Source organism: Ambystoma mexicanum, chromosome 2p (genome assembly GCF_040938575.1).
Source record: "Ambystoma mexicanum isolate Mex_15411 chromosome 2p, UKY_AmexF1_1, whole genome shotgun sequence".
Lineage (NCBI taxonomy): Eukaryota > Metazoa > Chordata > Amphibia > Caudata > Ambystomatidae > Ambystoma > Ambystoma mexicanum.
The window spans coordinates 235,931,579-235,957,944 of NC_090923.1; the positions used below are offsets into that span (position 1 = coordinate 235,931,579).

General features: G+C 48.0%; 1 long non-coding RNA gene across 1 annotated transcript in view; it reads left to right on the forward strand.

The window, feature by feature from the left end:
- Window positions 1–2,119: 2,119 nt before the first annotated feature.
- Window positions 2,120–26,366, forward strand: part of LOC138565865 (uncharacterized) — a 60,480-nt gene continuing 36,233 nt past the window's right edge. The window contains exon 1 of the long non-coding RNA XR_011301668.1: window positions 2,120–2,299. This is a non-coding gene — a long non-coding RNA (uncharacterized lncRNA). The remainder of the gene's footprint in view (window positions 2,300–26,366) is intronic.

Genomic DNA, 26,366 nt, shown 5'->3' on the forward strand with positions numbered 1-26,366 from the left:
CCCCCTCTTCCCCTCTGCCCTGTCACCCCCTTCTGCGCCCCATCACCGCTCCCATCTTGGTTCCCTTGAGCCACCTCCTTTTGAGCACTCCTAGCTTCCCTAGGGCTATCATTCACTGCCTCTCTCACTGGCTGCCCACCCGAAATCATTTCTCCCCCAGCCGCCCTCCTGTCTATCTCCCTCCTCATCTTCCTGCCCCTGGATTCCCAAATCCCCCCTCTCCCCGCCGCGGGGGTGCAAGCCACCACTGCCGCGAGAGCCCAATCTGCCACAGCTCTACGCTGCGGCCTGCCCCCCACCTACCTCCCCTTCTCCCGTTACTTCCCCTACCGCACCTTCCAATTGGGCCTTAGATGCCCTACTAATTGTTTCCAGGGCCTCCCTCAGAGCCCTAGCATCCACCAAACCCTTCTTGCTAACTCCCTGGCCCACCATAGTGCACCAATAATCTGGGTGTGCACTAAAATATGCCCCCTGAAAATTAAGCTAGCTAAACTAAGCCCCGAGCCAAACCTACCAGTGGACCTATACCCAAAATGCCAAAACTGTTAACTTTGAACAGCGTAAAATTAACACCTCATAAAAAACCCCACTGGGAATATGTAAACCAAAAATAATATATTTAATTATCTATTATTTATTTTTATTTTTTTATTTTTATATTCCTATCTTACCCCCTAAATACTGCCCCCTCTTAATGCCCTCGCCCTTAGAGATCCCCCAAACCTGCTCTACTGTGCCCAGTAACCCAACCCCCACCAGACACAAAATCCACATAAAGCAAAGATCCCTTATTACACAATATCTCCCACACTGCCCCCTGGTGTATCGCGAGATGCACCGCACTGTAAGGAAATCCAGGAAAATAGAACTGTCCCTTTAAGGAACCACACTGCCCCCTCTGTCACTAGCCTGCTACCGTGTATACAGCCGCGTAGACTGTAATACACACAGTCTACTGTCCAATTAACGGGTGGCCGCCCACACTCCAGGAGGACCCAGGAAGAACGGCACTGTCGCTGTGTTCACAGTGAACAGCACACTGCTTCCAAACCAAAAACACCCCGCCGGCAAGCGAACGTAGGAAGGCTGTGCCCTACTTTCCACGGCACCCCAGAGCCCTCGATCCCACCAACTTCCTGGACTTCCCTAACGCCGCGCACCAGAAAACACGGGACCCAACGGTAAGCAGACAAGGGGTGTCTTATCTACGGCACCCCTACTACACGTTCCACAAAATTATATATATATATTTTTTTAAAATTAAACTAACAAACTACTTAACCGCCCATTCTACCAACACTCCCCTACCTCACCTGACTAACTCGCACACCTCTAGGCCCAGCTAATACCAGGGAAGGCTCGGGAGCAGGCAACAGGACTTAACAATCACCAAGTCCAACTGTCGCCTGTCTCCCGAACCTTCCCTGGACCCTTAAATACCCCGGGGAGGCGCTCTGCCCCCCAGGGCCACTCGCTGGCCGTGTGCAGTGCCAAAAACCTCCCCGGGGGGGAAACGCTTCCCATTCCCCCGGGGCCCCCGTTGTGCAATTTAAAATAGTGTTAGTTTGTGATACATCCGTTATATTATGTGTTTATTTGAACAGTAGCACTTAAACCCCCTTCACTAACCACGCTACTGAAGTGTAGTGCCTTGACAGCCACTTTCAACAGTTAGTCCTACCTTTATGTTAGTTGCCCTATCCCGGGTTTTTTTACTTTTGAAATCTGGTCACCGTAAAAAAAACGATTATAAATAGGTCATAACGTCTTTTGGTGTTGTCTATTAGCAACGGTAAAACATAACCTGAACTCTACCTAACTTTAATATAAACAATTGTTTCATATTAGCATCCACGTAACTAGATGACTCGAGGGTTTACAGGCGGCGACTCCCGGCTGCCTGACCGCGGCAAGGCCGTGCGAGTGCGACTGCGATGACCCCAAGCATGTTCCTGTCTGGGCCTGTCATCGGCCTGCAATCTCTCAGGGCGATTTGGAGTGACGAGTAATAAAAAGGCCTCGCTGGTGGGAGATAACCTTCTGCCGCGAGAGCGGGCCGGCGCGCCCATAATGCGCCGCGCAGGGCAGGCAGAGCGCCTGACATTCAGAACAAGGCCCGAGAAGCTCGCGCGCCGAAATGTGCAGATGCCTGATTAGATCCCGCGCTCGGATTTCCCCAGCTGTGGGATCTCCGGCTGACAGCGACCTCCGGATATGTGCACGTTAATCCTCCTGACACGCTCCGCATAAATAATCCATCAGGCGACGACGAGGCCAGTCTGGAAAGGAAAAACCAGTAGGTTTTATAGAGCATTTGCGGATTATTCGGAAATCTAGATCAGGGTTGTTTTGAAAGGTGTTTTGTTATTTAATGGAAGATGAGTATCAGTTGTTTCATTACCAGCCAGTGCTTTAAATGGGATGTGAAATCGAGCGGGGCGTTGGCAAGGGGGCGTGGGAAAATTGTGCTGGGTGTGGCATAAATTAGGCACAAGAGACTTGTGTGTATGTGTGGCATGTTGAAAAGATGTGCTTAAACGGGTGCTGGGTGCTTGCTACCGAGGGATATGCCACAGATGTTGAATACATTGTGCTATTATCCAATACATTGTGCTATTATCCATACACCTATGCATTCACAAGCACACAATCACAAATATCTGCACGCATACATAGATGGCCACGAACAATTTCATAGACACGCACACAGACCATTTTAACAACACGCACACGTAATATTATGTTTTTTTCTCCCTCTGCTTAAGTCCCTTGTCTGCTCCATCCCTTGCCTGCTCCATCCCTGCACTTTAGTCCTACAATGTTTGGGGGCCCCTGTGAGACCTCCACTGTGGATACACTCAGTCTGAGCGTGTCTGGCGCGGCCATCAATGGCCTGTAATTGTGGTGTGTGACCCTCCCAAGTGCGTTGCCCCTTTTACGGGAATGTGTCCCTCCCCTATGTATTGCCCTTTTAACATGGGCCATGACTGTGTCATGTGTCATGGCCCAAGCCAATAAAAGGAGCCTCTGCAGACACGTGCACCAGAACGGCTGCAGACTCCCAAAGAGGAATGACTGAGTCTGTGTCTCATTCATGTAGGCCTGCAGGCCCACACCGGGGGAAGCACAGGCCTGCATGCCCTGATGCCGTGAGACCCTTGTGCCAGTACAGTGGCAGAGGTATGCATGGTCAGGGGCATGGCTCGCCCTGCCCCCGCTCCAGATGGTGCTGGTGTCCCATAGCACCATGGTGCCTGCTGGTTATCCAGAGCAGGCCCCAACCCCTAAAGGCACTGGGCCTCCAGAGTGCTGATGTCCATAGCACAATGGGGCCTGTTGGATGTCCATAGCAGGCCCGCACAACAATGGCGACGAGGAAAAACCCTGCAGGGCTACCTGTCCCTGGCATTCCGGAGTTTGCCTCTCTCTCCTTTTTTCTTTTGTTTTGAGGTAGAAGAGGAGCTGTCCCTGCTGGTGGAGAGAAAGCAGCATCAGCATCCATTGCAACGAATGGAGGAGAGGAGCTGTGTCCTGTTGCGGGAGGGTTAGCAGCATGCAGCATCCATCGTCACGAGTGTGACGGAGGATGAGTGACAACAAAAGACAATGCGGGAGCCCTGCCGGCGAGTCTCCCCTGGCCGTGGCCCTCTAAGGAGGGTGTTTGTGCCGTCGGGGGTTGGAGTTCGCCCGCAGCCCCCACTGCAGCATCCGCCGCATAAGAAGTGCTCCGGTGGAGCAAAAGAAGTGAGCACCGCCCCATCCCACCAGAAGCAGCAGTGGCTGTGAGGGTTGTCCATGCCCTGGTGTGATGCATTCACCAAAAAAGAAGATGTGGGGGGAGTGCCCGTTCCCCCGGATGAGGTGGAGTGTGCCCAGTGGTTAGCCAGCAGACCCCTCTTCATTCGCAGCCCTCTGTGGAGAGGGTGCTCGTGCAGCCGGAGAGAGGGGAGCCCGCAGCCCTGTGGCATTACCAGAAAGCAGCAGCTCTCGCATGACCACGGGCCGGGAGAGGGGAGAAGGAATATGTTCCCCGCGGCACAGAAATTATGCGGCATCCGCTGCCCTGAAAGGGAGGACCAACTGCTGTACCCAGACCAGCGTGGGGGAGAGAGGAGGTGGCGCGGCTGTCCGTGCACCAACAATTGCACCCAGGCTGCTGGCGGCATAGCGTGAGCAAAGAAACACCCCATGCCGGTGCGAGAAACCAAGACATCACGCCCCTGCCCAGAGGAGGAGGAGTGGTGTGAGAAATGTCCGCTGCCGGGCTCCCATCCTGGGAGGGTGTTGCACAGCCAGGGCACCTAGCAGGTGAAGCAGTGGGGCAGCTCCACGTTGGGAGCGAAGTTGGGAGGGGGCTCTGGCAGAGTCAGTAAAGAAAGGAAGATCATGGGCCCAATGGCGGTGACCGTCTGAAGTTCTCCACATCGGAGCATAGGGGGTATGATATGTGCATGGCCCTCTGCAAAATGTCCGGGCTGCCTGGCCGTGAAATCAGCAGCTCCATGCCGGAGCGAAGGTGGAAGGTGCTCTGGGGTCGGAAGTGGGAAAGTGGGAGTCCCGGGCCCTGCTAGCGGTGATATTGCAGGAGCTCCATGTCACAAGCAGAGCTGGGCAATGGGAAAGCCCATGCAAATTGCGGCCATGAAAGGTAATAATGCATCATAGCAAGATGGGAGAAATGACAAGTGCTCCATAAACGCGTAGCAGCAGGGAACGCATATGGCTGTATGCTCGCTCTGCCGTGGTCGCAACACCAACAGTGGGCCGCAGCTGTGTCAGGAATTCTGGACCTCCGGCGGTGAGCATCTGAGTGTTCTGGTATCCGGGCTGAGCAAAGGTAAGCCCTGGCGAGATCCCGGGCCATAGAGGTGGTGTAACATGAGGGCCTCCTGCAAATGGGGGTGAACGTTTTGTGCGACTGCCTGTTCTTAGTGAAACAACTGGCCAGCTGGGACCCTTCTGTGCTGAAAACACTGGCCCTGGACCGCGTACACTGTGTGTTTGCTCTGCTGCACCCGAAATCAAAAGTAAAAGAAAATTAAACAACGCAGATGCCTGGGTACGGGTGCACGATAAACATATGGCCCCTGCAGATCCCGGGCCTCCCAGTGGTGAACCTTGATGCGCCCAATGTCAGAGCAAGAAGGTGGTGGCCCCCGGAAGATGCCAGGCCCAGCGGTGAAGTAACACAGACTCCGGTCCATGGAGCATCAAACCAGGAAAATGCTGCCCAACATGACAGTAATACGGGCCAACCCAATGCCAGGTGTCCTGTTGCCTGCACCAACAAGCCATGCCATTTAACAGGACTGTGGCACTGAAACCTAAGAACTCCACAGGCAGAGGACTGCAGAAAGCAGAGGACTGCAGAAAAGAAATAATGACACTGCACAAGACCATGGGTGTGCCTCCTACACTCGGTATGCCAGAAACACGTAAGTGAAAGTCGGCATGGAGAGGTGCTACCTCGAGAGCGCACCTGGCTACCCAGTGCCGAGATCCCTCCCACAGCCTAGTGTGCCTCACACCTGCACAGCGTGCTATGCAAATGGGCAAGTCAGTGGTGCTAAAATGAAGGAAATGGCAAGGAGTGGACAGACTGCCACCAGTGTCAGCCGGCACAGCAAGCACGTGGCCTCATTGCTTTGCCGCTGGTGTGGGTTTTGTACTGCTGGCAGTGCAACGCCAACAAATCCTGCCTGGGGAAGCTATATGAAGAGGTTGCCCGAACACCCTGCCACCAGCGTCACCCTTCCCCAGTGTCACACTAACTCTGGTGAGTGCCGTCCGCTACTGGCAGCTTCCTGCCCACACTCCTGCCTGGGGGAGAGAACCAAGCAGCAAGTGGCCTCATCGCCCTGCAACTGGTGTGCGCCCTGCCTGGCCCGCCCTCCATGGACCAGGCTGCTGTGACCCTGGATACGATCCCTGCAAATCCTGAGCTGGGACATCGCTTAAACCGTCAGCATCGGTGACTCAGGCCTGGGGAGGACAGTAAGTGGTCCCAACACCAGGTTGCACACTGTCATCCATGTCCAGCCAATGCAGACCTCAATCGCACCGCCCAGAAGAAGAGCTAGGAGCAAGAGAGGGTTGCAGCTCCTCACGAGTGCTTGTGTGCCCTCCTGTGCCCCTGTAACATGGTGACACTCCTGATTGGAGGGGCATGGCCAGGAAAGGAGGGGCGAGTGATAACCTGTCGCCCCAGGCCCTATCAACATCATGTGGTGCAGCCTAGATGCCTAGTTACTCTCATCTCGCTGACTGGCCAATGTCAAGGAATTGACCGAGCTTGACCCTGGCACAGCTTGGATGCCCTGCTGCCCACGTTGGAGAGGTAGGCCCAGAATTTGATGGGAGAGGGCTCATTACCACAAATAAACGATTTCCAAAGTTTTGAGTCTCAACTCGGGACGGCGGCACTCCTATTCGATACCCCGGGTTCCAGCTGGTCGGTTTGCTGGATGGCCCAGGAACACTTCCGAAGAGGCTCTTTGCGTGGGTAAGCAAGTGGTGCCCACAGTAGTTAGTCCTACTATTCCAAAGGGATGAAGTGCCATTGCAGGCCTTCTTGGTTCGATGCAAAAGCAGGGGTCCGACGGGACAACGGCGGGGTCAGTGTGCCAAACCTTCCAGCACGTCTCTGGCGGTTCCACGGATCTGCTCTTTCATTTCGGGATTCTTGGCTCCTTTTATAGTTTGGTGTGAACTTCAGTTGATCAACCTGAAATGGATGCAGAGCCCCTTTTCTTATCCAAGATTTGCTTTGGGCTCAAATCTGGGATAGCTAATGGAAGATCTGCTCTCTTGCTTTCATGCCAGGTGTGGGCCAATCACAGCCCACAGTAGTTTCAGTCATTCAGGCATACCAAACATACTGGCAACAGTAGTGTGAATTGGGACCAGACAGTCCCAACCCTCTTCCTGGGCACAAGCACACGTGACATGCTGGAGCCCGCAAATGATGAGTTTTTCGCGGGAGGCTGCATACCCAAATAAGGAATACCTGGGTCTCTCTACCTGGGGAAAGGCAAAGGGACAAATGGCCAAAGGACAGAACAAAAAACTTTGTGGAATGGCCATTTTCGGCACTGGCTACAGTCTTGGGCCAAATGCGGTAAATGCAACATGGTCCATTTAAAAGTAAACTGCTGCCACCAAGTCGCCTTACGCACACTTGTACAATCACCAAAAAAATCCTTTGAGGGTGGCTATGGCCATAAAACAAGAAGACCCCTATGCACGGTACTGTAAGGTACTTGGCACATAGATAAAAATTTACCAGGAAATGGCAACATAGTCGAAGACTAACATAGTTTCCCAGTACTGACAGCGCTGAAGACTGTGCTCCACTGGAGAAAGTCAGGTTAGGTAAGCCAAACAAAAGCAAAAGGTTTTGGGGGGATCCTTAAATGGAGGGAAAATTGCACTGAAGGGAAATCTTTCTTAACACTCGCCCCTCCCAGACCAAGGACAGGGGGAATTAATCCACCCCTGGATAAGTCTCATGTTCAGGTTGGCTAAACATTTGGGACAGGCCATCAGCATTGCTATGTTGGACACCTGGCCTGTGCTCAATGGTGAAGTCAAACCCTTGCTGGCTTATGGACCACCTGAGCAACTTTGGATTCTCTCCCTTCATGTTAAGAACTTGCCTTGGGGAAAAGGACCACTGGACTGGACCAGGTACTGGTTGAGGGTTCAATAACACCCAGATACAACATCTTGGTGACCTCAGCCTGGATGTGGTTCTTAACGGTATCTGACATACAGTAGCACCTGCTTTTGACACGCACACTGTCACCAGTGTCAATTTCGTGCCTACACCAAGGTGTAAGGCCTGGTGTCAGTGAAAACAGAGAGGCATACTGCTGGAGCAAAGCCCTAGAGGCCCTCTGCTGCTCTGTCGTCACTTTCATCCTCTTCTTGCTCTGAGGCTAGCAAGAGACTTGAGAATTCCTGCTCGCCTGTGGAAAGGCTTGAGCCTGTTAACATGGAATACCTGAGGGGCTACCCCAGGGACTCCCATGTCAACTGTATAATTGACTTCGCCCATCTTGGAGAGAATCCTGAAGGGTCCCGTCCATTTGTCTGCCAAAGCTCTAGGCTTGGTAGGCTCCATCACAAGGATTTCCTGTCCCGGGGTCCAATCCACTTGCAAGGCTTTAAGGTCATGCCAGTACTTGTTCAATTCCTGGCTGGCCTTGAGATTTGCTATTGCCTGACCCATCATCTGTATCATCCTCTGTCTGAGGCCTAACACATAGTCCCCCACTTGCTTGGCGGGACCTGGAGGGGTGGCCTCCAAACCTTCTCTGATCAAGGCAAGGGGCCCACTCACCGGATGTCCAAAGAGTAACTCAAAGGGGCTGAAACTAACACCCTCCTGAGATACCGCTCTGTAAACGAACAGCAGGCATGGCAGGAGGAGATCCCATTTCCTACTTAGGGGCTCTTCCAAAGCATCTAGCATGCCCTTGAGAGTTTTATTAAATCTCTCAACCAGACGATTGGTCTGGGGATGGTAAGAGGTGGAGAACTTGTAGGTTACCCCGCACTCTTTCCACATGGTTTTCATGTAACTAGACATGAAGTTGGATCCTCTGTCAGAGACAACCTCCTTAGGGAATCCATCACGGGTAGAAATGACCAGGAGAGCCCTGGCAACCACCTTGGCAGTAACAGTCCGAAGGGGTATAGCCTCAGGGTACCTGGTGGCATGATCAACCAAGACCAGGATGAACCGATGTCCAACTGAAGTGGGAGGGTCAAGGGGACCGACAATGTCGATGCCCACCCTCTCAAACGGTGTGCCAACCACTGGCAATAGCTGCAGTGGGGCAATAACACTGCCTCCAATTTTGCCAGACAACTGGCAAGTTGGGCAGGTCCTGCAGTGGGACTCCACTTCTACTCCCACCCGAGGCCAGTAGAACTGGGCAGAGAGCCTTTGCTTAGTCTTCTTGGTACCAAGATGACCAGCTAAGGGCACCTAATGTGCCAACTGCAGCAGGAAAGGCCTGTAAACCTGGGGTAAAACCAACCTCCTGAGGGAACCAGGTTCAGGCTTAGTGGGCTCACTAACAAGGAGCTCACCCTCCTAATAGATTCAGAATGTCCTAGGCACTTCTCCTTGTGCCTGGGACAGGGCCTGTTTCCTTAGATCTTCGAGAGAGTGGCACTCTCTCTGTCCCTTACAGAAGTCCGCCCGGGAGAGTCCCCCTTCAGCCAACAGGCATTGAAGGTCGGGGTGGTCTTCCGAGTTGAGAACCTCTCCCACAGGAGAGTCTTCTGACTTTTTTCCCTCAGGAGTTGAGTTTGGGTTTTCCACTGGACCCAGTCTGTCCGGAGCATGGATCCCAATGGGTGCTGTAGGAACAGCAGGAAGAGAAGGAGCCCCCTTCCCAGAGGTGGCCTTCTTGTTCTTCCTTCTTCGTGCCTTAGGCCTCGCCTTTGGCTCGGATACCTGACTCACAGCCAGACCCTGCGTCACCTGTGACCTAGTGACTGCAGCAGCAGTCAGGGGTAGTCCATCCGAGATCAACCCCGTCTCTACTAGATCATTACCCAATGGAATGTTAGCAGGGACATTGTCCTGAACCAGGACAGGAAGCTTTGCTGTCTTGTCTCCAATCATGAGTGTGACTAAGGCTACAGGCGATAATTTGGGAGGCCCACCAGCTAACCTGGTGGTTCTCAGTGGAGCACCTACATAGTCCTCTGGCTTGAGCAGGGTCCTGTCCTTCAGTGTCATGCTTGGCCCAGTGTCTCTCAAACCAGTAGAAGGCTGGCCATTCAAGAGGACACTTCTCAAAAACCTACGGGTGTTCTGTGGGACAGTCGCCAATACTTCTGCATACTGGTCCCAGACCCCGAGGGACACTAAGGAAATCCCTACAGGAGCACCAAATGTGATCCCTGTAGAGGAGGGGAGGACAGTGGCCTCCACCTCAGACACGGGGTAAGGGTAGCTCAGGCTGACAGCCTGTACTCCAAGTGCCTTACCTTTACACTTGGAGTCACCCATTCCCAACAGGTGCCAGGAATGCGGGGTACGGTACTGGAACCACTGGGAGCCTGCTTTGCAGCAGGTGGACCACTACTCTTATTCCCACCCACAGATGACTTATCCTCACTAGATTTTTGGACATAGGAGAGGAAGGTTTTGGTTTACCTGACTGTGATTGCTCCTGGGACTCCTCAGCTTTCTGAGAGGTCCCCTTTTCTTTGTCCTTGCCCTTCCCACTGGAGTCCTTAGGGAACACCCAGTGGGAGACCGACTTGTCAGCTAGCCTGGCCAGTTTAAAGGGATCCAAAATGTTCTGGTCAGCAACATACTGACACAGCTCTGGTGAACAAGCTTCAGAAAAATGCTCAAAAAACAACAGGTGGGACAATTCAACAAAAGTTTTCACCTTGTAACCATCAATCCACCCCATCATGGTCATGTGCGCAGCACTCACCCAGTCAAACCAAGACACATTCTCTCTTTTCTTAAAATCCCTGAACCTTTTAAGGTATTGGGTAGGTGTCTTGCCAAAGCAGACTTCATGCACTCATACAGACCCCTTTCTTCCACACTCAGTTTCAGAATACAGTCATATCTAGTCTGAGGCACTCTGCTTAACAAACACTTAGCCCAAACACTCTTATCAACATCATGAATTGCACACGTCATTTCAAACGCTTCAATCCATTGGAGGATATCTGAACCCTCCACAAACACACCAACCAAATCTTTCAGAAACTTGGTGGCTGGGGACTTGCCACTCTCAACAGGGTTAGCTGAAGTCTCCACTCTAGCTTTCTCTAGCTGGATTCTCTGACACTCAGTGGCCCGGTTCTTGAGTTCGAGGTCCTTATCTTTGAGTTCAACATCCCTATTCTTGAGCTCCACTTGTTGTGCCAACTCCTCTTTCTTAAGCTCAGCATCTATTTCCAACTTGCGGTATTCAAAGGCCAATTTCATCCTTAATAACTCAAGCTCCAAGGAATTGCTGGGGTTTGGAACAGAGGCAGCAGGAATGGTGGCATTCCCAGAAACAGATTCAACAACAACCCCAGGGGCAGAGTCCTCATTGGTTGCACCCCCCTGACGAGTTTCACCATCAGTCTGGTAGTCCACCAGGGCAGCTATCAGCTCAGCCCTAGACTTATCCACAAAGTCTAACTCCCTGGCTTCACAAGCACTCTGGAGAGCCTCTAAACTCATCCTTGTCAATTTACCATTTACAATAGACGGCATTGCTTGTAATGCAGTTATCTTGTACACAACTAAACCTCAATTTAACAAAGTGCAGATATTTTGTAAGTGGCACGGTTATACACTGATTCTTAAAACCATAATCATCCACCGCTGCCACCAGTGTAAAGACTGGAGGGGGTGTCTGTACTTCTGCTCTCTATTTTTTTTTCTTTTTTTTTCTTCTTTTGTTTATAGTTTGATCAACAAACGTTTACAACATTTCATTTACATTCCACATTCCTCAATTAAAGCACATAAATTCAATTTACATAAAAAGAAATCCATTACATATATCACCATTCCATTGGTGTAAAATATTTACACAGAAGAACATGCAATTTTAAAACAAAAACATCACATAACGAAAAGAAAACAACCTAGACCATGATTTGTCCAGTCAGAAAGGAATAGATACTCTACTACAGGATATTTCAGATACAACTCCAAGAGCGTTTTCTTTGTCATATACTACTTGTCAAAAATCCACAACTCCAAAATGCATTAATTTTAGAAGGAACACAGACAGGGCCCTACTGGTTGCCGTGTCTACCTATACACTTACCAAACAAAGCAAAATCAGCTTCAAGCCCATTCAAGAATTTATTTTCCAATTCCAAATTTAAGACATTCAAAAACCTTGTGAGCAATAATATTGCTTTAGTACTATTGCCCCACATACATGAAAGCCAAAGCCTTTCTGGTTTGCTGACTAACGTCCTTGCAGAATCTACAACCATACCCGGTAGGCGCGATGAACGTTGCCCAACTAATGATCTATCCAATGTTAGCAATTGGTTTAATTTGAACCTTAACTAGGTGTCCTGTGCTTTTTTACATGGGAATTGCACTAAATATGCTTTAACCGGGATTCTACCAGTGCAAAACCTTGCCACTTCTTTATAGGAATCCAATGCCTCGATGTTATTCAAGGTTTAACACCAATCATGCGCAAAAAGGCAATGTACATGCGCCAGCTGTAATTCCAAATCTGCGGATTGAGAGCTAATTCAGCTAATAACACCACCATTTTATTGTAATATTTTACAGCGGAGGGCGGGTTAGCAGCAACTATCGTTTGACCCAGATCCTTGTATAATGAGTTTTTGGGAGGGAATAGCATTTCTGCTAAATGTGACAGTTGACGCCAATTATATTGTGCGGACAGTGAGGTTAGGCCCAACTTCTGTCTTAACACCACATTGGGCAAGGATTTGGCTAGGTGCAAACGCCCTTCCATAAACCCCGCTGGAATCGGTCAAGAAAATGGTCAATATCTGCAAGGCTCATGTCCAAAGCATACCATAATATTGACTCAACTTTGAGGGTGTAGAATTCGAATAGTGGAAGTAAGGAAAATGCACAGTATTTGGTGTAAACCATGCGCATTTGTGTAACAAGAACTTTGGACTTTACATTTAGAACTTCCGTCCACATGGTGACTGAAGTAGAATCGGAGATGGAATACCCTAAATATCTGATGGTGGAAGCTTTTGCAATGGAAATGTTTTCAATCGTCCATTTCCAGGTGCTAGGACATCTCTTGAGGTTATTAAACATAAAGATGTGGGATTTTGCAGCGTTAAAGAGTAAATTATGCGCATTGCAGTATGCCGCACACTGGGGCATTTTTGTTTGCAAGCCGAATGGCGTACGATCAAAGATCACAATATCGTCCGCAAAGGCGAGCCAGTGTATTTTCAAATGGGCTATCCTTGCGGGATAAATGACTTGCTTTACCCAGATTTCGTTAATGCCACATACTTACAAATGAAATAAAGTGGCCGCCAAATTACATCCCTGCTTGACACCCACCCCAATAGGGATAGCATTGGTGGTTGCACCAGTATGATTAACCCTGACATAATAAGCAGTATTTTCATGCAATTTCACAATTAGAAATATGATTTGCGAGGGAATTCCCATCAGCGACATTTTTTCCCAGAGCAACCCCCGAACCACACAGTCAAAAGCTGCTGTGAGGTCAATAGATGCCATATATAATGGGCCAGAGTCAGGAACCTTTGCTTTAGCAAGCAGATGAGCCATAATGTTGCATTTAATGCTGTCCCCATCTGAGCCCGAAACCCAATTTGGAAGCGTGAGAGAATGTTATGTTGCTTCAAATAGGCTTGGAGTTCACAAAGCAGTAAGATTGCGAATACCTTGGCCACCGCATCTATGAGAGCAATGGGCTGAAAATTAGCTGGGGTAGTTCCTGAACCCTTTTTGTGCAACGGGACAATTATTGAACATAACCAAGAGGGGGGAATGACAAGCGTTTCTAAGATGTTATCGAATTGGCACTTCAGAATCCTAGCCCAAAGCAAAGGCTTTCGCTTTATTGCACATGGGGGGGATACTATCCGGCCCTGCAGCTTTGGAATATTTTAAGGCATGAATTGCCCATTCAATGTCCTGAATGGACCATTGTGGTAAAGGTAAAAACGGAGTTGTCAATTTCTTTGTATGAATATTATCAAACATAGAAGGCAAGGCGAATTTGAGCTTAACAAATTCCAACCAGGTGTCAGTGGATATCATGGAGGCCTGATTTGTGCTCCAGGTCTTAGAATCAGCCCTGAGCAGGGCCCGAGTTGTATGTCTGTCATTGCAACATAATGTAGTATGCATCTTCTGATTGGACAAATTGTGTAAATAACGTTTTAAGTTTGTGCACTTATTCCGATAAGCATTACAAATCACCTTTTTCTCCTTCAGAAAATCCTCCATTGGGAGTCAAGCACTCTTAAGATTACGCAATGCAGCATTTTTGAGACATTTAGCTAGTTGAATTTTCTTGCAACCAAAATCTAGATTGAAATTCATAGGATTGTTATGCACACTACGGAGGGTGACCATCACACTTGCTATAACACTCAAATACCACTTTGCTTCAATTTATACAGATGAACTGGGATTGCAAATGCCGTCGTAACATGCAAGCCGGGCATCAAATGTGGCATTGATCTTATCGCAAAGCCTGTTACTCCAAAGAAGGGAGAGGCCAGGGTGATTGCCTTCTAAAATGATTGATTTACACCATGGTTCAATCTCCTGGAAGTAACAAATCTATAGACAGTTGAATAATAACATGGTCACCTAGGCCCGGCTCAGTTGTCTCAATTCTACTACACGTACCCTGTAAATTTGCTGAGATGGCAAAGTGATCGATGCACGAAACATTAGAACCCCTCCTCCATGTGTAGCTAGAACGCATAGAACAAAAGGGAAGGAATGCTGTATATTTATTGACGGCCTGTGTGCTAATGTTCAAATGAGTGTTCACACATATGGCCACTTCACCATACGGCCGCCCATTCAAACCTCGTTCTGCCATCACTTGATGCACCACAAAGTCAGGCAGCAAAAGCTTTTGTACAGACATAGTTTCTTGACATAAAAGGATGTCACATTCTACTGAAGAAACAGGGTTTTTGAGCCACGTGTATAGATTCTTAAATCCTCATGAATTCCAAGACAGAATTGTCAAAGAATTAGATTTACTGTTCGGGTACGTTGTCCATTGCAGGTTTTAAAGTGATGGCCAATCTTTACTAATATTTGACATTGAAACCTTGAAACTAGCTGTGCAATTACTGCAGTTTTCATCTCTCCCTGGGCATCTAAGCCAAGGTTCTTTGGTAAAGGCAAATTAGGGGCTGGTAAGGGAGTTTCATTGAAACACATTGCATCATCAATAGAGTCAAAAATGTGGGGAGACAGTCCAATCAGTTGTAATTCTCGTTTGGACTGCCACACCAAGTCTGTAATGATAATAGATTGAACTTTGCACACCATTCAATGGTTGTGAATGTGTGGAAGAGTGACCCATTCTATGTCGTCAGAATGCAAAGTTCGCAATTCAAGAATTTTGCCAAATGCTTACAGAAGGGCAGAACGATTAAGGCGTTTGGCCTCATATATGACGGGATCAGTCTCCCATCCAATAATAGTGGAGGATGTCACTACGGGCTTAACGATGGATGCAAGGCCAACAGACAACGCTCTCGGCGAGCACGATGGTGGCAGTTCTGGCTTATTTGAAGACGCAGGCGTTTTTATTCTTTCCTCTATTATTAAATCTGAGGAAGAGGCAGAGTGCTCATCCAAAATGTGCGCATTGGATGTGTATTCGCTAATGGAGGGCCAAGATTAATTTGCATGTCGGCTTGACCGGGGCCCCCAACCTGGGGAGCCTCACTGGGGCCCTTCCCTACTTGTGCTACTTTATTATCCAAGGGTTTGTAAAAAGCTGATCAATGAGTTTGCAAGGAGTTTTAGCAACTGAATGCAAACGGGCAATGGTAGGGGAAACTACAAAAACATTTTTGTTTTTATCCGCCCCAGCCTTATGTGTCCGCACCACTGGTTTTAGCCCTTTGTCATTATGCAGGCGACTACCAAAGCCTTCTGCTTTTCTGGGAACTTGCAAGGCTTTTTTGCTCTCTGCGGATAGTTCCTCGAAAGAGAAACCTTGTTCGCCCTCTGCGTAGGCCTGCCCTAAATGGGCGATGTTCCCTATCGGATGGCTTAAACAATATTTTAGACATTTTTATTTTTTTTTATTTTTGATATTTGGCACGGCTAAGTTCGAGGCCACTGCAGCTACTTGCCTATCGGCTTTTCTTTTTAAGGCACGAATAAAGAGGCGTTTCTCTTTCCGAGAGGCAAACAGCTGTCCTGCACCAGCTGAGTAAGCCTCACTGGCGTCAATATTGCTCTCTTGTGTATCTGTTTCGAATAGCTTCGTAAGAGCAGAGGGACTATCAGGATGGAACATTTGCCTGCATCCATATCCTCAACCGGCGCTAATTGCTCCCCAGCTTGCTCATTAGGATTCTCCTGAATGAAAAATAGCAGTTGTTCTATCTTTTCAGTATTGATGGTAACCTTCTGACAGAGTTGAGCATGAGTGAATATTTGGTTAGGATTAACATCCTGGGGAGCAGCAACCGTTTGAGTAAACGATTGTGCAAAGGAGTAGGCAGTTGGATGAGCCTCTCGACACGAGGATGTATGCACCAATTCATCCACAATGTCAGTTTGAGTGGCAGCAATTGTAGTGCAAACGATGTCACCCTTCCAAGGGGGGTGACCACCACCCCCATGTCTAGGAGTATCCGCAAAGAATTTTCCTTCCAACCTATTAATTTTAAACAAGATCTGGGTCAGTGAGGCCTTGCAGTCCCTTATTTCATAATGTGTATAGTCATGGCCTCTATCCAATAAATTAAGGATCCTTGATAGAACAGGTTACGAGGCTTCCAGAGACTGCATATCCTCTGAAGGATCAAGGAGTCAAAACCTAAAGGGGGAACAGGAGCCCTTTTAGTGGGAGAAGAAGCACCTCCTGACACCCGTGCTAAGAGATCTTTGTCAGTGTTCAAGGGTACAGGTGGGGATAAATTAGCGGGTGGTGAAGCTAATATCTGTTTTTTACAAGCCGCTAATACCGGTGACATACTAGAGTCATTTAACATTGCTTTCTCTTTACAGTGCATATGCACATCTGCCCTCCTACAACTGGGCATGGTGACCGCAGTAGAAGGGCCAACAGAAAGACGCACATGCTTTTCATAAGACGCTAACACAACCAGAGCCAGAATGGAATTGTCAGATGGTGACAAACTCAGACCATCACTATTACCACCCCCAGCAATGAAGGGATCATCCATCCTCATGCTGAGAAAACTTTTGCGGGCAGAGGACGTATGATTGTTCGGGGCAAAAGCAGAGCAGGGGTAGTTAATGCGGTCAATGCTGCATCACTTTGTGCGCAAGCAAAAGAAAACACCATTTCGTGGCAAATTAGGTCATTAGAACGCACCACATTTGGACTTGCCGGTAGACTTAAATCGTCGCCTGCATGTGCCATGACAGAACTTTCAGTGATCCTAGACAGTGGATCACTTACAACTTTGTTTAATTTCTTCAGGCGGGTGCTTTTTGCCACATGTGAACGAAGCAGCCGGCCACTTCGCAAAGAAGAGACCATTTGAAATTAAGTGCACTAGCAGAAAGTCACCCCCATCCTTATACAAAATACAGAACACATCTTTGATTAAAGAGTTACTTAATAGCTTGTCTTATATCCATTTTAAACCTCCTGACTGCAGCCGCGTTAACAGCCCAACAGCCACTTGCGATCCACTTACGGGTGCGCGTGCGGGTGCGCGGCCCCAATGGTATTAATAGGTGGCCTTGCTGTGGTAATGTGGACGGGGACAGTGAAATAGACGTGTCCAGAGGTCAATGAAGAAGTAAGCTGCGAGTAAAAGAAAGAAACAATTATCAAGAGGCAGCGTGCAGCGAGTCCCAGCAATGAGTCTCAGCAATACGTCCCAGTAAGGAAATGACAACAAAAAAGTCACGGCTGTCCCATAAAGGCTGCATGTTAATCCAAAGCACCTTGTATCAGCGTAGCGTTGCGAACAGCAGTGAAGCAACAGTCCTTCCTCTTGCCGACTTACAAGGGCTAGGAGGAGCAGAGCAACAGCCCAACAGCCACTTGCGATCCACTTACGGGTGCGCCGCGGGTGCGCGGGCCCAATAGTATTAATAGGTAGCCTCGCTGTGGTAATGTGGGCGGGGAGAGTGAAATAGGCATGTCCCGAGGTCAATGAAGAAGATAGCTCATATCAGCGTAGTGTTGCGAACAGCAGTGAAGCAACAGTCCTTCCTCTTGCCGACTCACAAGGACTAGGAGGAGCAGAGCAACAGCCCAACAGCCACTTGCGATCCACTTACGGATGCGCGCCACTTCTGCTCTCTATATGGTAGAGGAGAGGCACAGAGGACCCCAGCCAAGATTCTCTATTGTGGTAGCAATGGACGAGCGATCAAGCCCTAGCTTCTCAAGAGGTGATGCAGGCTGGTTCTTAAGTACAGTGTAGTCCCCAAGCCCCCACAAAGGAATGTCCACACACTGTATTAGTTAAAACACAGTCTTTATATAATTAATATTCAAGGTTATATACACTATCACAATAACTCACTTTGTGCTCAGTGCATCTACAGTGGCAAATATATACAGTTCTAAAGTGGAACCACAATTATTATCAGATCTCATTAAAGTGCATCAACTATACTCTGGTTAAATGGCACACAGATCACTTAATAAAGGCAACCAACAATAGACATAGGAGGAAAGCAGTTGGTTAGAACAATTGGCAGGGTACTGGCCTCTACCGTTAAACACAGTTCTGTGTGGAGATCCCCCCACCTGGGCAACCTGTAAAGTAAAGATATATCACAGGCCCAGTCCATATATTGTTCTATACATCTTATTTCCTATAATGTTTCTACCACCCCAAAATACCTGGAATAGCAGAGTTCGACGTCGAGTCGTCGACGGATCCTTCTTGAACGGCTCCCTTTAAAGCAGGAGCCACGGATCGTCGATCGGCATCAAGGCGGCAGCTTCAGTCCCAGTGGTGCTCGTCGTCGACGAAGCGAAGGCGTTCTGCAAGGAGCAGGCGTACGGGGCACCTCAATGACGATAGTTCAGGACCGCATAGAGTTTATGAAGAACTGTGGGCCAGCGAGGGTGTTGAGTTGTCCGGCGTCTCTATGGTCGTTGGGTGGCAGGAAACCCACCAGTGGATGCTCCTCGGCGTGTTGACGGCCTGGCCTTCTCCGGCGGGATAATGAATCAAAAGTCTTAGGCAAAGGAGCGTGCGGCTCCGGTCGTTAGCGTTACGACGTCAAGCAGTCCCCTCTTCTAGGCAACACGGATTACAGCGGTTACAGCACACTTGCGAACACTAGTCGACGACGGTGGACGGAATGTCCGGTGCTGATCTTCATTCTCCTCAGCGGTCCCAGTCTCCGGTCGGCAGCTTTTCAAGGGTCTGACTTCCAGGGCGCTTTGGCGAAAGTTAGCGGTGCTCGATGGTCCCTCGGAGCAGGGGAAGAGGGCGCCTAACCAGGTCCTCTTGGATCAGTCTCAACGGCTTTTAGCTTTCGTATTTCAGCGAAGGGAGACAGCAGTCAACCTTCTTCCTCTTCAGGCTCGGTTTCGAGGTTAAGCATCAGTTTCAACTTCAGCTTCTGAACAATTTCCAGTGGTGAGAGGTCCCCAGATATACTATTCTGGCTCTCATCCACACTGCTGCGTCAAGTCGGTAGCCAATCATACAGAAGGGCATTCATGCAGCCAGTCAGCCATTCAGGCATACAGTGCATTCAGGCCATACATATTCAGGCCATACTCCTCCCTCTCAGACACTCATAACAAGGAATGTGTATTGGGACAAGTACCCAGCCATTCAACACTACACATTGCATTCATACCAGTTTCGGGCAGGGCTGTCTCAGTCATTGTGTCAAACACCAGAAACCAGACATCCACAGCAAGAAGTGCATATTGGTCACACACTCCATACATCCAGGTCCCACCCACAGGGTGTACCCACAACATACAGGACTGGGAAGGCTCCTGCCAGTCTGGCCTGGACGTCATAACAGCACCATATATAGAACTTCCACGCAACAGCAAGTCAGGGGGAAGGGATAGAGTCAGGGCTTCCCAGGACTTTGGGAAAACAAGGTAACAGGCAATAGAAAGCAAGAAGCCACAGGGGTCATCTTGTTTCCTATCAGGAATCAACTGATTCCAATGGCAGGGCCTGGGTATCCCATAATGGAGGATACTTAGAGCATCTGTCAAATTCAGCATGGAGCTGCCACCAGCCCATACCCTGCTCTGTGGGCCACACACAGGTGCCCAAAAACGTACACTAGGGGCACAGGGTTGTACCCCCACCCATGGGTGCCATAAGGGTATCCTATGGGTCTGTACACCAGACCAAAAACAGGAAGAGCTGCACTGCCAGGAGTCCCACATGGACTCCTGGGCAGAAAACAATACAGAACACAAATGGAAAAGGACTACAGGACAAGGACAGGGAGGCCCAGTCCCTCCAATGCATTTCCAGCATCACATTAGGGAAATGGAAAATCATTCTGCATACCTAGAGATTATAGCGAGTAGACTGCATGCGCTAGAAGCAGCTAGGTCGAACAATCATACTGTAAACAGGGAGAAGTATTCTGAGTTAATTGGCTCTGTCCTCCCACCCCCTGCAAATAAGCCCGGGGAGATTACAGTTTGCGATTTGAGTTCTTCGGCAGACTTGGCTTCCAGTCTTCCACCTCGGAAAGCCTTGTCTGCTGAAGAGGCCCCGGCCAGGACCCTTTCTCCTTAAACTAACCGATGTGAGATCTTGACTAAAAAAGACAAAAACAGAACAAATCTTCAAGGAAATACCTACGCCAATACATTTGCAAGGACACAATGGTTAAAAGTCCCTCAGTGGACTTATTTGATCGGTCCGCTAACTATTGTGAGTTATTTGATAGCTCTCTTGGTGATCATAACTTGACAAATAAGGAAACCCTGGCAGTCTTGGAAGAGCTGGAGAAGGAAGAAGGTAATGTGCATGGGAACTCGTATGAATTAGCGACTGATTTATTTGACTCAATGAAACATAAGGTCACAAGGCAAAGTCTGTTATTAACAACCAGACAGTTAAACAAGTCTTTGACATATTTAAGTGTGCCCCCTCAGTCCCTGTAGTGCTTCCTCCTAGAGGAAATAACCCCCCTGTGGTCAATAAAGAATGTCAAACTGAGGCCAATGCTACTGCTAGAAAGCCTGTTTCCTGATGTTAGTCAAGGACAGAAGGCAGCTTTACAGGTAGGTTGTGACTTGAGTGCAGGTCCCTCTCATTCGTTTGTCCAGGACTTAGTAAGCATACCTCTGCGAGGGACGGCCCCTGATAATCAATATCTAACAAAGGTGCAATTTCCAAAAATTGACTCAAATTCTAAAACAGCAGACAGTTTTTAAGCCCACTCATCAACTAGGAGTGGCAACTGTGATCACTGCTAACTACCATTCGGTGTTAGAGACAGCTAATAAATATGGTAGGCTGGCTTTGTGGGAGGGTCCTCTTGCTCGCATTGAAGAGCTTCAGATGTCCTTTATTCCAGTAAAGAGCACTAGTAGGGAGAAAGAGGTGATAAAAATGAAAAAAGTTCCTTTCCCTGATGTTTCGAGTCTTACTTTGAAGTATATGTTTGATAGAGGGGGTCATTCATCCCGCAATAGAATGCGAGTCTTTTTAATGAAATCCCAGTCCTCTGGTGAATCACAACCAAAGACATAAAGTTGGTATATTTTAATCACCCACTCAGATATGACCATGTAATGTTAGTCATACCGCTTGACATTGTTTATGATGTGCTTCTAAAGGAAGCCTGCAATCATAATAGATTGGTTTATGATTTATTCCCTAGTGAAAGGCCTCAGTTAGACCATGGCATGGAAGAGGGCCCCACAATGGAAGAGGACTCTTCCCATGGAGGTTGTCACCAAAATATCCAAACATTTGATTATCCCAAAAGTGTAAATAGTCCTAAAGTGGTGGAAGAGGAATGCCGTTGGCTCACCATGTTAATGAGAGATTCCATTACTCAACTAAAAGAAATCAAAGGCTCACTTTAGCATACGAGAAGGTCTCTCATTAATTTCTTGGAACACCAGAGGCTTCTTCACTCTCCTGCCTGACATTTCTGTGTGTGTTTTTATGCAAACCTTTTCTTTTATCCTGGTGCAGAAGACTTGGTTGGTCCATTCCACTGTGTTGGATGGGCATTCCACCATAAACGTCCCCGCTATCCAAGGGCGATTTGTAGTGACATGGGTTAACGCATTATGCAACATCTGTCCCCATCCAAGGGTATTCTAGCGGTAATTATTAAAGGACTGAATGGTAGAACCTTCAGAGATATACTATTGTTAAACATTTAATGGAATCCCATCATAGATCTAAATCCTTTTCTGCAGCATGTTCATTCTATTTTAGAAGAATGGTTTATCTACTACCCAGGTGGACATGTGATTGTGGGTGTGGACTTTAATGCGGACTGCACTGCCTCTACTAGCGTCACCCCTGATACCGACCACTACCTAATCATAGAAAACACAGAGAGAGGTAAAAAGTCTTTGCATGGAAGGAAATGGTGCATAACCCTGGAAAACTGGGGCCTATATTTGTTAAGATGACCTCTTGGAGTATAAGGACTTTAAACACCCAACATAGCATGGGAGGGACTGTTCATCTATTATAGATTTTATTTTTGTTACCCATGCCCTCTTGCAATCATGTAAGAAATGTGATATAGTACCGACTCTTTCAAGTGACCATGATATGCTAATCTCGCATTTTTCTTCTTTAGGTCTGAATCATTCACCTATAATTGTTTCCCAACCTTTGACAGTAAACACGAAATGTACTCTACTGATTTGGCATGAAGGAAATATTAACAAATTCAATATGGTGAGGTCACATAATTTAAGGAACTCCGCATATGAATCCAAGTTCCTGCTTTATTCAATTGTTCCCTTCAAACAGCTAATTTAATCTACAATGCAGTCCGTATTTAATAGTAATATCTAGAGCTTGACGAAAAAAAGTCATCCCCATAAGTTTGATTTGCATGTTCACCACCCGAAGAGAACTGAACACCAAACTATATGTGGGCTACTGAAAAATAGCAGCCTAGATATAGAGATTTGTTATGCTATGATTAAGCTAACAAAACAATCAGTTGAAAATACCACAGGCATATGTTATATCAACAAGATGAAGAAAGTATTCTGGATGCTTTGGGTAATACAAATTCCAGCAATTTTTGGAACATGATGAATAATCTAGAGTTAAATCAGGCAGTGGTCCAAAGTAAACCGATTTCTGAAGAAGTTTGGACTAAACACTTTGTGGAGCTCTCTGGGGAACAATTCCCAAACTCAGTGGGTTGGCTGAATCCTGATAATGATTGGTCTTTGCTGTTTACAATTGAGGACATCGAAAGGTGCATTAAAAAGGCTAGCACCTCCCGTGCTCCTGGGCAAAATTCTTTGGCCAATAAAATCTTTAAGCATGATGCCTGGTTATGGGCTTGGATCCTGTACATTTTGTTTACAGATATTATGACTACTAGATGCTTTCCTCCATCTTGGAAACAGTCACATATCATTCCCATTTATAAAAAAGGAGATCAATTACCCCCACTAAATTTTCGTCCTCTAACACTCTTAGACGCTGACTCAAATATTTTCTCTGCCCTTATTTTAGAGAAGATTGAGGTTTGGTGTGAGTCAATGAATATTACACAGATTCCCCAAATTGGTTTCCAGGAACATATGGGAACAGGCTGTGGAGGTGTTTTAATGTCTTGCATACAGAATCTGGCATCAAAGGATGATGCTCTCCCTGTCTATGCAGTCAGTATGGATCTATCTTTGGCCTTTGATATTGTGGAATGGGCAACCTTATGGAAATAAACTAGTCAGTCTGGGGTGTCCCAATGGTTTGTTAAAAATCCTGGTATATTTACACAAAGGTACTTCTGTGCAAGCATGTTTAAATATTGAGGGAACTATGGGCCTTATTCCGAGTATGGCGGTAAGGGATAGCGGCCACCGGTAACGAGACCGGTGGCGGTGATCCCTTACCGCCATACTCTGAGTTCCCTTTGCGCCCTAGCCCTTAACGCCTGCTTTAAGCAGGTGTTAAAGTCGAGGGCGCAAAGGGGCCTCCAAGCCAATAACGGTGACCGTAATGAACGGTAACTGTTATATACATCTTCCCCATTCCCATTGAGCCCTATGGGGGCTCATTTGGGAATGGGGAAGAGCCTTGGTGAATGGGGAATTACCGCCCCGCCAACCTTGGAATGGGGCGGTAATTCCGCCATCCACCAAGACGCTGCCGGTCCGGGTACGGCGTCAACCAAGGCGTTAATAGCGCCATTGGTTAGCGCCGTACTCGGAATGAGGCCCTATGTCTGCTCCTATCCCTACCTTCAAAGGCCTCAGACAAGTTGCACTTTGGCCCCTTGTCTTTTTAACATATATGTTTCAGATATTGGGGGGACTCTCAGAGGAGTGTCCTTTTGTCCCTGTGAAAATTGGACATTTTAGCATTTCATGGCTGGCTTGCACAGACGCTTTTATACTCTCGCCCACTCGCATAGTCAAGGCGATTTTATGAAGTTCAAGGACAATTTGCATTGTCCTCATCCGTCATGGTGATTAATTTACTAGGTGTTGAAAAGAAACATTATTTTCTTGAAAACAAACATTCTATTCGGTTAATAACAAATTTCCCAAAGCCAGCGTTAACACTAAGCGCTCTCTCAGCTGCAACAAGCAGTTGAGGGAGCGCACCAGGGCTGGCTTGAGGTGTCACAGGGAAAGATGGTTTCACAGCACGCATGCCCATGCCAGATGAGGGATGTAGGCTGGGGTACTGCAGCTCTAAATGTGCATGAGGGGCGCTCCTGTGCCTCCACACACATTCAAATCTGCCAGGGAATGCTCCTGCTCCCGCGTACGTGTGCAGAAACCAGGAACCACTTCCTGGTTCCCGTTCATGTTGCGTGGGAGCCGGACAGCCATTGTGGGATACTGCCCTCCTGAGGATGGTGGACTGTATTCTGGACCGGGGCTGCAGCTAAGAAAGAAACATTTGTATGTGAATGTTTGCGTAACTGCATGTTTTGGGTGAGCAGGTGAATGTAGGATTGCATAGTGTATTGAGTGTGGGTGTGTATGAGAGAATATATGTTATGGGTGTGTGGGTGAAAGAATGATCCAATAGTTTGAAGTCACCAGTTGCGAAAAGTGATCGAGTCGTAAGTACACAATCATGCTGTGGTCCTCAGTGCCCAATAGTGCTAGATTTAACTGTGCTAGTGTTTAGTGGGGTAAAAAATAGTATGACTCAGTAGTATGCTTCCATTGCCAAAAGAAGGATGTCTCTTCTAGAGCACAATTTTAAAACTTGAATTATTATAATAGCATAGCCGTTAGATTAACACATTTAAAAACATTTACCATATCCACAAATGTCGTAATATCCAATATTTCTTTTATAAAGCCCCACATCTTAGTCATGTGGTAAATGAGCACACCATCGCATCAAGCACAATGGTACTGGCATCATCAATTTATAATAGTTCCAGTGTCCTTAATTCTAATAGAGTGGGAGTGATGGCGCCCAGGAGAGCCTAGTCACTGAGTGCTGGTGTCATTAATGACATAAATAGCCAATCCCTCATTGCTTTAAGTGTGTTTGCCTGTGGTATGTATTAGTTCAACGTTATCAACAACTCGCAAAATGTCCTCTTTCACTAGCAGAGTCAGGGAGATTTTATGAAGGTCAAGGACAGTTTGCATTGTCCTCGCTGTTCATGGTGAGTAATTTGCTAGTCATTGAAAAGAAACATTCTTTTCAGTAAAGAGCATATAGCCCAAAGTCAGTCCAGTGTTAGCACTAGGCGCTCTCTCAGCTGCAACGAGCAGCTCAGGGAGCGTTCCTGGACTGGCTTCAACTGTCAAAGGGAAACATGGTTTCCCAGTGCTTATGCCAAATCCCCAGCCTTGCATTGCCCATTAGGAATGTATGCTGAAGTACAGCAGCTCCAAATGTGCATAAGGGGTACTCCTGCAGGTCCATGAAAATTCAGAGCTACTAGGGAATGCTCAGCATCTTGTGTGCATGTGTGTGATATTGTGGGGCGATGGCAGGCCCCACATGCAGACACACACGCACGCATCCAGCACTCACACCAAGAGACACGCCGGAGACGTGTTGCTGCTCTGGTCCCCGGCGCAAACTGCCGGCCGGGACCGTCTTTATTCAATGCGTGCATGCGCGAGCCTCGTTATGGGCAGCGCATGCGCAGAACCGCGTATTCACTACGCAACATCCCTCCTTTTTCCCCAAACAATGAACATTGATTAACAGTGTAACTTAACAACTTATTCTTCAAACATAAACGTTCCAGCATGACCTAGATTACTAAGCAGGGTCCATAATAAAGTCTTGGAATCTCTGCGGCGGCTTACGCCCCGCCCGGCTCGGGTACCTGCGTGCCTCGGTCTGAGGCACCTCTTGTGTCCCTTGAGTCTCGGCCAGTCCATCGGGTCTCGGTGGTGGTCCATCGCTTGGCTCAGGTGCCGGAGGGTCGACTTCATCTGTTTCGGCAGATCCCACGCGCTTGAAAAACGAGACGTTCCTGGTGACAGTTCCACGTGCTTTGGCCGCGG